This window comes from Lactuca virosa, chromosome 9 (assembly GCF_052849685.1).
Source record: "Lactuca virosa cultivar CGN04683 chromosome 9, Lactuca_virosa_CGN04683_v6, whole genome shotgun sequence".
NCBI classification, from domain to species: Eukaryota; Viridiplantae; Streptophyta; class Magnoliopsida; order Asterales; family Asteraceae; genus Lactuca; species Lactuca virosa.
Window position 1 is genome coordinate 150,542,063 of NC_136434.1, and position 6,103 is coordinate 150,548,165.

Here is a 6,103-nt window from a genome sequence, read left to right on the forward strand (position 1 = left end):
CAACACAGGTAGATCTGGACTGGCATAACCACTGAGCATGCAGATAATCATATAACAACATAGGTAGTCCTACAGATCTACCTAACTGGCATAACCACTAAGCATGAAAATAATCATATAACAACACAGGTAGTCCTCCAAATCTACCAAACTGGCATAACCACTAAGCATGCAGATAATCATATAACAACACAGGTAGTCCTCCAGATCTACCTAACTGGCATAACAACTGAGCATACAGATAATCATATAACAACACACGTAGTCCTACAGATCTACCTAACTGGCATAACCACTAAGCATGTAGATAATCATATAACAACATAGGTAGTCCTACAGATCTACCTAACTGACATAACCACTAAGCATGCAGATAATCATATAACAACACAGGTAGTCCTACAGATCTACCTAACTAGCATAACCACTGAGCATGCAGATAGTCATATAACAACACTGGTAGTCCTCCAGATCTACCTAACTGGCATAACCACTGAGCATGCAGATAATCATATAACAACATAGGTAGTCCTACAGATCTACCTGACTGGCGTAACCACTAAGCATGCAAATAATCATATAACAACAAAGGTAGTCCTACAGATCTACCTAACTGGCATAACCACTAAGCATGCAGATATTCATATAACAACACAGGTAGTCCTACAGATCTACCTAACTGGCATAACCACTGGCATGCAACATTAACTTCATACTCAACATACTAACACTGCTAGGATAACATATTCAATGGGCCGGCCTTGGTGCATTAGACCCCTTAGTATAGTGAGGTAACTCACCTTGCGACTGCCGACTGGAAATAGAAAGCTCAACTGTCGAATCACCGCCACGAACCCCACCACCTATACCCAACACATCATAAGGTTTATAAATTCATGAATACCCCAGAAGTCAACTGGTCAACCCTTGGTCAAAGTCAAAGTCAACTGTTAAGGTCAATAGTCCATGTTGACCTCAAGTCATCGAGTACCCTCAGCTACTCGTCGAGTTTCTTGCAATACTTGTCCGCTCGCCGAGTCACCAGAGTGACTCGTCGAGTTCATATGGCTCGTGGTCGAAGCTCCACGGCTACTCGTCGGGTTTCCTTCTTGCACTTGACAAGTCCACACGCATCCATTAAATGGGAAACCCTAACTGATTCGCCGAGTTGTTCATCGAACTCGTCGAGTCTACGACAATCTTCATCGGGCTCGCCGAGTTGTTCATCCAACTTGTCGGGTCCATGCCCATCTTCATTTGACTCGTCGAGTCGACCATGCGACTCGTCGAGTCCCTTCAGTCCGTTAACCATATAGACACTTTTTAAGCCTTGCCGAGGCTCCAAATTGCAGATCCAACTTCCTTAGGCAAGCTTATCATGTAAAGTTGCAAACTTTACGTGCGTGAAAGGCTTTTAAGACCCTAAAATAACAAAACTAAGCTTGCAATGAAGTTACACACTTGAGGGAAGGCTCATACTAGGGAAAGCTAATGACTTTATGAATCTAGAGGCCAAGGGGAGTCCAGATCTGAAGTTACAACTTCAGATCTTGGCTTAAGCACAAGAAACCTTTCTTAAAACTCATGCAAAAGAGGGTTTAGGTGAAAATGAGCCAAGGAGAACGGTCTAGTACCTTCAAGAGAGTCCCTACTGATGCAGATCTTGAATCCCACGAGCTCTTGCTTCCACTAGCTTGTTTCCCCAAGTGTTTCCTTCACCCAAAATCCTTCCTCCACACTTAAACTCTCCAAAAGAGCACACACACACGACTTAGGGTTAAAGAGGGACAAGAAGCAGTAAAGGGGAGGCTGGGGGAGGCCAATAATCCTTTAAATAGGGTGCAATGCCCCGAGATTTAGGGTTTCATCTGCCATCTCCTACTCGTCGAGTCCCTTCTTGGACTCGGCGAGTAGGTCACTAAAATACGTGGACCAACCCGCTGCTACTCGGCGAGTATGACAACCAACTCGTCGAGTAGACCCAAAGACCAAGAAGTATTCATACCAAAATCAATACCTGAGAATCGGGGCGTTACAAGAAGAATGTATTTCATTGTCGAAGGCACGAAACAAAGTCTATTGGAAAAATGTTAAGGCTTTTCAGAAACAAAAAGATTTTAAACAAAAATCGACTGAACAAGTTAAGACTTTTCCTCCAAATAAGACGTTTTCTCAAATAAGACTTTTGATCAAAAGAAAACCACTAAAAAACAAAAGGATTTTCCAAAGGGTCATTCTAAAGTTCAAAAACCAGTTCTGACACCGATTATTCAAAAACAAAGCAATGAAACTTTTGTTCAATGCTAAAAATTCAAGGAATTTTGTTCCAAATTCTCAAAATGAAAGGTTTTCACAAAAAAATTTCAAAGAAACGTTGTTAAACATAATGAGCAAAGAAATTTCAATCAATTTCAAGGTCAAATTTTTTTTTCACAAGGACAAAAAAATTTTAATCGAACAATAATCGGTTATAACAAACATTTTTAAAATCGATTTCACAATTTTCCAAATCCATCTTTTTTTAAACAATCTTTTCCAAAGTGAAATTTTGAAAAGTTGGAAGTGAAAGGAAAGAAAAAAAGAACCATTTAAAACAACACAACCTCGCTTTCCAAATCCGGACTTGAAGCAGAAAGTCAAAGCTTCATTTTTCAAAGGGAAAAATGATGTGACGAATATCAACCATTGGCTCGAAGGCAAAGGGAAACCATACCAATCAGGAAAGTAATCTGAAGAGTAAATCAGGTATGCTTTTGAAAGTTACTTGAACGAGTCACAAAATGGGAGTTCATCATCATTGGAATCGAATCCATCAGTAAAACGGTGGAAACAAGTATGCACGATGAAGGTTAAATCAAAACGAAAGGTTGATGTAAAAGGGAAAGTTGGTGGTGAACCTAAGCCAATGAATGACTCATTTCGATACCTAAGTCTGTAGAAGTTTCCATAATCGATAGTCTAAAATTGAAGGTTCGAAGTTGCGTGTTAGGATCTTCCTTTCACAATGCATTTCACTCTAATATCCAAGGACCCAAAAATTCTTGGGGGCCTAAATTCTTTTAATTTATCGCAGGTACCGAGTGATGAGAAATATGATCAAAACTGGTATATCGATAGTGGTTGATCTCGTCACATGACAGGTAGAAAGGAGAATTCGTGAGACTTTCGAAGCTTGGATAATGTTGGGGTTGTGAAGTTCAGAAATAACAAAAAAAGAAAGGTAAAAGGTTATAGGAAAGTAACGAATGGGAAGTTTACAGTGAATCGGGTGGCATACGTCGAAGGTTTACAACACAACTTGATAAGTGTTTCACAACTTGTTGTGGGAACTAGAAATTAAGTGGTCTTCAATGAATAAGGAAGTGTCATCTCGAATAAAGAAACAAAGAAAGTTCTACTCAAGTCGAAAAGGAAATGTGAAATGTTCACTCTCGACTTGAAGCAATCGTTAGTGTTCCCTCAATCTGCTTATTCTTGAAGGCCTCATCAGATCTAAGTTGGTTGTGGCATCCAAGACTCTCCCATCTGAACTTCAAAAATATAAACAAATTGGTTATACATGATCTTGTACGTGGCCTTCCTATAAATTTGATAACGATTCATTATGTGCAGCTTGTGAACAAGGAAAGAAATATCGTCAAGTTCATCCCATCGTTATCGACTCAAAGATCATTGAACCGCTGGAACTTCTTTACATTGACCTTTGTGGACCTTTGATTGTTGAGACACTCAACAAAAAGAAGTATATACTGGTCATTGTTGATGAGTTTTCGAGGTTTATCCGGGTTTTCTTCCTTCATCATAAGTCTGAAACTGCCCAAGTGATGATAGATTTCATCAAGAGCATCGAATTGAGTCTAACAAAGAAAGTTAGAAGAATCAAAAGTGATAATGGCTCGGAATTCAATAATCAAATGCTTGATTCATTCTTGGCTGATTTAGGGGTTATGCATAATTTTTCATCTCCTTACACACCACAAAAAATGATGTTGTCAAACGGAGAAATAGATCCATATGCGAAGCAGCAAGAACAATGCTGTCCTATGCGAACTTGCCTCAATATCTCTGGGCAGAAGCATTCTCGACAGCGTGTTTCACTCAAAGCCGATCATTCATTCATCGTCGTTTTAACATCACCCCTTATGAAATCCACAACAATCGAAAGCCTAATGTCAAATTTGTCCATATTTTTGGTTGTAGGTGCTTCATCATGAATCTCAAAGATAATCTTTCGAAATTTCAGTACAAAGATGATGAAGGGATTTTCTTGGGATACTCGCACAACTCAGTAGCATATTGTGTGTTGAATAAGTGAATAAGAAAGATTGGGGAAACATTCAATCTGAATTTCGATGATTATGATGTCAAACGTGTCGAACAGACTGTCGCACAAAAGCCAATTCTTAATGAAACGAATGATGAGTCAGCTACTATTAATTCATTCGATATTTATTTTGAATTAATTTTTGGTGTTACAGACAGAGAAATTGATGCAGAAGTTCATGCTAATGATAATCGGATTCCTAAAGCATCAAATCATTTAGATGACTCGACGGTGACTAGGGAAGAAGATGATTCTCTTTCAACATCAACCTCACACGTGAATGTCGAATTTCTACCTGTTTTACAAGGTGATCAAGTGGCGGGGGAGCACTTGAGTTCGATGTCACAAAATCATGTTGATAGTTCAACTGTCGAGGGGAAGCATGCTCAAAATGTACATCAGTTTGAGGGGAAGCAAGGACAGAACAATATTGATGTCGAGGGGGAGCATCACAGTCCAAATCCACTGGTCGAGGGGGAGCTAAATGGATCTGTACCTCTTGTTTCTACTGACCAAACTGAAAATTTTCGTGATGTTTCTGATCATGTGTCGAATGCAAGTGAAGGTTCTGAAACGAATGAAATGTTAGAAAATGCACCTTTGGATTTTGATCTTGCATATCCACCGATGAACAGATGGAAACGAAACCATCCAAAAGAACAAGTTCTTGGTGATGCTCAATCTGGAGTTATGACATGTGCACAACTTCGAGCATAGAATGAGATACTGAATGTTCACCAGGAACTTTTTATGTTTAATGTGTTTATATCCAAAATAGAACTGAAAATAGTTAAGGTTGCATTGGAAGATCCTGGTTGGGTTGTTGCAATGCAATCGAAACCTGTTGAATTTGAAAGAAATAAGGTTTGGAGACTTGTTCCAACACCTGATGGTGTTTCGTTCATTGGATTAAAATGAATTTTTAAAAATAAAATAGATAAAGAACGTAATGTTGTTCGAAATAAGGCTAGAATGGTTGTTAAAAGATATTTGCAACAAGAAGGTATTGACTATGACGAAACCTTTGCCCATGTCGCAAGACTCTAGCCTATTCGAATATTTCTTGCATATGCAGCACACAAGGACTTCGATGTGTACCAATGGATGTCATGTGTGCTTTTCTCAATGGAGTACTCGAAGAAACGGTTTATGTCGAACAACCACCAGGTTTTATAAATGACAAATTCCTTGATCATTGTTATATTCTCGATATAGTTGTTTATGGCTTAAAACAAGCACCTCGATCCTGGTATGCAACTCTTACCAATTTCTTGAAGCTCTCTAAATTTAAACAAGGATTAGTTGATCCTACACTATTTCGAAAAAAAGTAGGGGATCATCTGATGCTAGTTCAAATTTATGTAGACTATATTATTTTTGGCTCGAGTGACCCTTCATTTTCTAGGGAATTTGAGAATATGATGAAAAGTCAGTTCGAAATGAGTATGATGGCTAAGATAAATAGTTTTCTGGAATTGAATATTCGTCAAAGCAAGGAAGGTATCTTCATAAATCAAGAGAAGTACTTTCGCAACTTATATGAGAAATTTGGCATGACGAATGGTTCAAAATTGAAAGTACCAATGGTAGTCGGATGCGCTTAGGACCTTCGTTGGATAAGCTTGATGTAGATCTTAAACTGTATAGGGGCATGATAGGTTATTTATGATGGGTTTTGAGCACTATAACATCCCTATGGTGCACATACAACCCTAATGCTTTAGATCTAAGTTTTCTCTAGTTATACATGCAAATTTCCTTTTTCCAAAGCACAAATCC